Genomic DNA, 7727 nt, shown 5'->3' on the forward strand with positions numbered 1-7727 from the left:
GGACGATTAGCAAGGATTTATATGAAGACAAACTTGAAAACAGTCGCCATTTTTTCATGACGTACCGTCTTGAAAGAAATGATGTGGTTCTTTGTTGCAGATTAGCTAGACCTCTTTATTTTGGCTTGGGTCCAAAGAAACATTATGAGACCTGCTTGCCTAGATTAAGTATTTCATACCTACACAATTTATAGCTTGGAAAATATCGAATCTTTTCTGTGAAAAATTCCGCAGTCAAAATTTACCATGTCGGTAATTCTACAAGTGAGGGTAATACAGGTTTATAATTAAGATATTGCGGGTAAAGTGTTTATGTTTCATTGACAGATTTGCTAAGTCTGGAAGCTCAAGTAAGTAATTCTCAATACTGATTAATTACGGTGATTTCTTTCGCTGTAAAATGTGAGAGTTATGTCTGGGACATTACGCTAATATCACCTTTGTTGGCTGCTGATTATTTCATATACATGTTCTAATGAACTTCTGGTTGCAGTTATGCTTGACGCTGCCAGTAACGTACTACTTTGCACTTTACAAGTTCTATGTACGCATTTTTATGTTCAGAAAAGAGATTTATCCTTCTGGGTTTAAAAGCATTACATGCGCTGACCATATAAACCTACTTTCAGTAAGGAGATGTTAGCCCTCGATTTGACGATATATCTTTAAGATATAAAGGGTTTGTAAAGGAACCGTTTAACCATATATTTATTTTCGGTTTAGAGAGAGATGCTTATTAAAGTTACTGAAACGCTCTTGGAACCCCATCACTTTTGCGGTCTTGATAATTTGTGTTATTGCCCGCCGTACAAATTTAAACAAAAATTCAATTGTTGTCATCCAGACCGGCTTGATAGAAAATATTGCATGATATGATAAAGTACGAATTTACGTATTGTCGTTACATACCATCAGATTATTTAACATTTAACTGGTACTGAATAACAGTATTCAGTATAATATAACATGTGTTAGAATTACGGAAGCGAAGTAATTTTCCTCAGCTCTGAAACTGAATAATTACGCTCACCCAAGACGCTGAAATTAGTTTACGTCGGTTTCGAGAAAGCTCAATCAAAACATACCAAACGATGCTCGGAATCATCAATTTAAAAAATAAAAAATCGAGCTCTGAATTCAAATCAATGATGTAAACAAAACGATCTTCTCGGACTAAAGAAACGCTGAAACGATACAAGCTGGTTTTCCAGTGGTTGAAAAACAACAGCCGGCGACACTTCTATAGTCCTGGTTGTTTTACACTGCTATAAAAGTCAACTTTGTTTTTACGAGTGTGAGTGACAAAACTGGTTTATCAGTGAAATATACGTAAGAAAAAATGCTACAGAAAAGATAAACAATATTCGTTAATTATTTAATACTGCCGAAGTTCAATTTGAACTTCAAATCGAAATGATTCTTCGTAAAATTCGTAAATAAAAACCTTTTTAAACTCACCATTTTGTAGCTCGCTTTAGTTTTGCAGTTCCCGCGGAAATGAAAAAAGGAGTTGCCTCTGGCATCGAATAAAATATCGGATTTACCGGCCCTGGGCGACAAAACAAATATCGCTCGTGTCAAATTTTCAATGACCACTGCTTGTGAATAACATTAAGAAATGGCCAATACCTATCGTGAATGGATGCGGGAATTTTAGAGAGCATGACATAAGAGCGAGACTTTCGATTTAATTTCCAGATGAGGGACGCTCTAACTTCACGTGTGTTCTGAAAATTTTCACGCAAACAGAGCTCAGAACAAATGGCGAGAAACCTAAACTTAATTCTTTGAATAGCTACAAATTATTTTTCAGTCAGATAGATAAAACGATTTTAAATCAGTTGTGAAAGGCTTACCTTTAAATTATCTTTCCTTTTTAGAGTATATTCTCTTCGGGGCTTTCAACATTTGCTGCATTTCTGACCTTTATTTGTTTAAAACTCATGCTAAAGTAAACATACTTTAAAGGCACTGGCCCGTCTCCTTGACCAGACGGAAAGAGGATTTTCAATTGTTTATAAAACTGTTGAAACAATATGTTATACTGCCACAATTAACAAGAGAACCCAATGAAGGAAAAGTAAAAAGTAACTTATAGAATGACCTTAGCTTGTGTTTATTTCACAAAGACAATGGATTAGAATAATTTTCTAGCGCCTGGCTCCCGTCTTTTGTGCTGTTCTCCTCAGGCACTCAATGCACCTGAGCAATATAGCCTCAACCAAAGGTAAACTAAGATTATCGAAGAAAACAACAACGGGTAAATTTTTTCTTCTGGACTTCCTCTTCCCGAGAGGCGGAAGAACTCTGTATCACATGCTCTCATATGGTTGAAATAAGAGAACAGCTTTCACTAAAGAACGTTCACTTACAGTTTTATACAGTTTACAATATAAGTGTGAGATAAGGATTTCGTTTGACTTTTTTCCACTATTCCATGGTTTTCATGAATCATCAATGTAGTATTTTCAGCATGAACAATTTGGTGTCCCTTAATGAGTCTAGTCTCCATTCCCCTAATTCGCAGATTACGGGGTTCTCCCAATAACACGTGTTTCTCTGCGCGTTAATTTGGCGCAAAATGAACATATATGAACACTACATGTACTACCATCTTGCAGTGTACTTAAACATAATATTACTAAATAAAGGCCTGAAAAGATGGTGCAACATTTCACGCAACGCTGCGCGTATGCGATGTCTGAATTCCAACGGTGGGTCGACCTATCCTAACTTTGATCGCCCGGTAAAATCGCTTTGCACAACTTTGCGTTTATACAGCGTGTGTCAAGACTAGACTACACTAAATAAACTCAGCGTACCCACTTATCTCCTTTGAAGACCTTGTCGGGAGCTATTTGTTCCACACCGGAAAGCTTGCTCTGAAAAATAAATTAATACCTTGCTGGTGGAAAACTGTCCCCTGCAAATCTCTCACCCAGCCCCTGAGCTTAGCGACAAATGCTATTTAGCAGCATCCTGGGAACGTTAATTACCGTATTCAAAGGTTCTCTACTCCTGTATATTTACAAAAAATATTAAACAACGCAATTTAACTCAGTTATTTAGAGTGGACGTTGTCCAAGGCGTATTTCGTTTAGCAACCAATTTTTATTCCCCCATTGCCTATCTTTTTTAATTCAAAGGGCAAAAACGTAAAAAGTAAACTGTTGCATACCCGTAAGCTGCTTTTTTGGCAACAGTTAGCAGAAAGAACGTATAAATTAATTACCAACTGCGTGAAAACAATATTAAGCTTAAGTTTACACTTGTATTCAAAAGCGCCATTTCACTATGAGATATAGGTTATTTTTTTGTTACTAAGCTATTTTTGCTTTGTTTTGTATCCTTTTTATTGCTCAAAATCTATTTATCACTCACTAGTTCCATGCTTGCAATATTGATATTGTCCAGTTCCTTAAATCGTATCGCAAAAGCAACATGTAACCGACTGTTTTTACCTGCTGACAAAATGTGTACATGCTGATTGCCGTATTGCAAAAGAACACACAAGTTTGTTATCTATGTAAATACATGGTAGAACAGAGAATCTTGTTTCAACAATAAGTAATTTTCTGCCGTTTAAATTATTCGTGGAGACTCGGAGAATCTTGTTGAAAATAGTGTGATGCAATTCCCTAAACTGTTTTCTGCATATTTAAAATAATACCTACCAACGATATAGCTGTTAAGTTATGTGCTAAGTTGCTCGTCGCGAAGCTAAGCATCCTACAACATTATATTCCTTTCCACGTTACAAATTCTGATATTTCTACAGATATGATAGCTGATAGAATATATGTGATGCAGCGAAGAGAGTATGGTGAAGAAAGGAGTTGAACATTTTTTACAACAAATAAATGTATTTCATCGATATCAGCAGTCGGGACTATCTAACAAGAAAAGACATTGAAAACTTCAGTAACAAAAAGGATGAAGCAATTAACTCAATGCACTTCTTTAGTCAACCACTTTTGTCTATCACATTTGATACCATACAATACCAGTCGCCCGCAAAACCACACAGTGCAGGAATTTTAATATGATTTGTGACATCTGGGAGCAAAACAGCAAATTTCTTCCGTGAAGCCTGTTTTTCGTTCTCGTGAAGGCTTAACGCCTCTTCGACATAAAAGCTAAAGTACAAGAGAGGTTTCCTTTTTTGGAGAAAGTAAACAATTATGGCAAGTTTTTTCGTGCAAAGATATAAACCTGAACGTTGTCTTTTCATATGCAAATAACGAAAAGCTCTGAAATGAAGAGACAAAGTAGATGGATCAAACCAATGGCGAGATTCTTCCAAGGGTGTTCCAAGGAAAATACTAATTCCTCTTCGACCTGAGTGTCTCTGTAATGGTTGCTTTTCTCCCAATATTGTTGACCAAGCCTCAAGCAATAAATAGACAATGTTAAGTAAAGAAAATGTTTCTAAAAATAATTGACTTTTACATATTTAATTTGCAATGTAACGGTATTATTAGGTAGATTTTGTGCTCAGTTGTGTTGAGTCGTGCTGTGTTTTGGTGAGTAAACGTGCAAACAACAACTTTAAAAAAGTATGCAGCGTTGTTTTAAAACTTCCAAAAAGAGATTTATTGTATTCAACTGAATTAAGGCCGTCTGTAAAAGCAAAACTTGTGGTTTCCACGGCAACCAAATTACTAACCCAACAGCTGTCAATTTGTATTCAGTCGGCGTGGATGGTGATGATTATCTCAGTCTACTTTTTAATTGTATTTTGCTACAAGTATAAGAAGGCTCCAAGAACACGAGCTGACCGTTAGACTCGTGAGAATAAACCGCCCTATCAAACAAGAGTATTAGTCTCTTCTTGAAACTTTAAAATATGTCCAGCATGACAAAGGGGCCGAGAAATTAGACACTGAAATTCTGCAATAATATTCCTTGACACTATCAGATTTTCTGTCCAAGAACTCTTCAATTTACGTCACGTGTGCAATCTTGCATGTATCTTCCAGGCGCATGCACGGGACGAGCAGTGATTCCAGCCTATTTATCCGGCAGTTGCCTCGCCTTTTAAAGTCTCTTTCCAAAACTATCACTTGAGTTATGTCTCAGTTCTATGTTGCTTAAGACCTAGCTGACTAGCTACCATGTTTTATTCTAATCAGTGCTTATTTGCAATTTTGATTTTCATTTCAAAACACCCAATTTTAATTGCGTTCGTCTGACAAGGAATTAACTCAATGAAAAAGAAATGCTTCGATAGCTTAAAATCTTTGATATCAGTTTCCACGATTTCAAAAGTAAAGAAATATCTTGTCTCTTGGCTTCCAGTTAAGCTGTTTATAATGTTCTGCCGAGGGATTCTGCATCATTCCGTTTCGTTTTGTTCTGTTTCGTTTCAGTCTATTAATTCTTAGTCTGTAATTTATTATAGATCTAGTGATAATTTTCAAATAAAGTAAAAACATGTTTGCCAAACTGCTGGTTCCAAACTAAACAAAATCAAGTTAGAATAAGTATATTGTTTGAACCAGCGTGTTAATAACACAACGCTATACGAATTCGACTGGAATTCGACTCTTTCAGATGTAACCAATCTAAGCGAATTCGGCTATATAGTGTTTTCTACATGGTCAGTATTTTATTCACCACTTTGATATTAAAGCTATTCATATCACAAAACTGACTGACTGATTCTATTCAATTATATTACTCTTACAGTCACAAGCCAACAATGAGACAAACAGAGAACATTCAGTAGCGAGATAGCATCTCAAGATTTCAATTCAGCTAAGGTGGAATCAGTCAGTTTAATTCGTCGAAGGCTTTCTCGTGATAGTCATATTTTTACAGTTTAGTCCGATATAATGTCGTTCAAGAAACTACCCGAGGGAAGGGCCCGATTTTATATTAATATCACTGGTGTTCCAACTGGGAGACTAAACCACTGAAACACGTAGGAGGCCACATTTTGAATCAACGATATAGCTGTAAACTTGACTAGAGTGAAGCTGCTAAATATGAAGTTAATAACTGGCAAGTCGCTCTTTGCTCAAAAAGAATTTCAGTGGATCCTTTACTTAAATTTGCATGTCCCGTACTTAAAACAAGAACTTTGAGTGAACGCTTCACTTAAATTTGTATGCCTTAGTTTGACAAATATATCACGCAATAAGTATCACCATTCCTAAACTGAGAAAGTTGGGCTAAATCGAAGGTTTCGTCGCTTGTAGTATACTTGGGGCTGGTGTTAGGATCTGTAAATTTAAGTCACCTCACCGGGCCGGCTCTTTATGGGGCGTTGTTTTAGATAAAACAAGACCTAACTACATATTTACTTGCATAATCCGCAAAAGTAACTGGTTACAACGACGACGGAATTCGTTTTATCCACCACCGGTGAAGGTGGGTACCGATACCTATTTCGCAGCAGCTGTTACTTACCGGTCAAAAAGCCCCTCGATAGTGCTCTATTGACTGTATTTCCTGACTCTTTGGACTAATAAATACCCCAGTAACAGGCAGTTATATATAAGTCAGTTTCTCACACAAATTAAATATAGATCAGTCGTGTCTAGCATGTTCGAGTGATGTTTAGAAATCAACTTTCGTTTTGCTTAATTGGCGACATTTAACCACGCAGCAGGGACTAGACTATTGTCTATAAATGTTTATTGTTTCTTTTGACCAATTGCTACGAGATGATCACTCAACCAGTGGCCAAGCAATTTGTTATAGGGTCTAGTGTCGGATTTTAAACTCACCAAACCTCAAGAAAACAGAGGTCTTTCGATTCACATTTCCCGGTTATCTTTAGTATTGTGAGAGTTGCTCTATTTTGTAGTAATAGCAAAGAATCGTTCGACTTCGCGTGATGTTTTTTTACACAAGTGGGCTTTCTTGCGTGATACCATTATCAGTTGTTCCTGCCCCGAGGGCGATTTGTATAAACGGTTCCGCCATTTAACTCCCTGCAATGTTTGCTAATCGAAACTAACCAATTACAGTTCTCGGTGCATTGCTGTTTGCTTCGTAGTTCAAGAATTTTAATGAATTCCCACCAAATGGCTTTCTTCGGATGAACTAGTGCAAAACGAAGCCTTCCGTTCTAATAAACAACTTAACAAATGAAATGAACGCGCCCGCAGCAAGCAACTGTATTTGAATGGAGCTTAACAATAATAGGCTTTTTGCATTGCGTTGGGCTTCATTGTCAATCTCGATCTTTATCGTTCCCTATTTATATTTTTTAATGGATAATATTTCGAAACAAAATTTTTTACTTAATTGTTTGGTGACCCTGCTTAGCTCTTGACAAACCGGTATTAATGGTTAAAACCAAAAAGTCGGAATAATTACAAGCAAATATATATCTTTAATGTCTTTTCAAAGCACTGACTACCGCAAAACCTGTCTGAAAAATTGCTTCTATTCTAAAAGATTTAATTATTGATGACAGCTGACTTTCGTTAAGTCTTTGATTTTAATGTGTTGGTAGGAAAAACTGTTACTTCTTCTAGAAACCACAGGAGGCATTTTGTTTTCAATTAAACCGTTTATAGACTATTAACAGCAAGCGTTGCCAGTCACTAAACATTTTCAGACACCGAAGCTTACACAGTAAAAATATCCTGGCATTTTTTCTGAGATCAGAGATAATGAAAATTGTTGTCAAACGAGGAAAGAAAGAGGATTGCTAAAATAATGATGTACAAGTACTTCGATGAGTTGATGGTCATGTACTTGGGCAAAAAATATAT

At 36.4% G+C, this 7727-nt stretch overlaps 1 protein-coding gene across 3 annotated transcripts in view; it reads right to left on the reverse strand.

The window, feature by feature from the left end:
* LOC145464361 (uncharacterized) overlaps positions 1-7109 on the reverse strand; it is a 30075-nt gene extending 22966 nt beyond the window's left edge. Inside the window, exons 1-2 of one of the 3 annotated variants that reach the window (XR_014041424.1) lie at positions 6412-7109; positions 1459-2882 (exon numbers count right to left, since the gene is read on the reverse strand). The gene's annotated coding sequence lies outside the window, so the exon portion shown is untranslated. Of the gene's footprint in view, positions 1-1458 lie in introns of those variants that run through there. The other 2 variants (XR_014041423.1, XR_014041427.1) reach the window with 2 other exon arrangements.
* Positions 7110-7727: the final 618 nt, after the last annotated feature.

Source organism: Orbicella franksi, chromosome 12 (genome assembly GCF_964199315.1).
Source record: "Orbicella franksi chromosome 12, jaOrbFran1.1, whole genome shotgun sequence".
NCBI classification, from domain to species: Eukaryota; Metazoa; Cnidaria; class Anthozoa; order Scleractinia; family Merulinidae; genus Orbicella; species Orbicella franksi.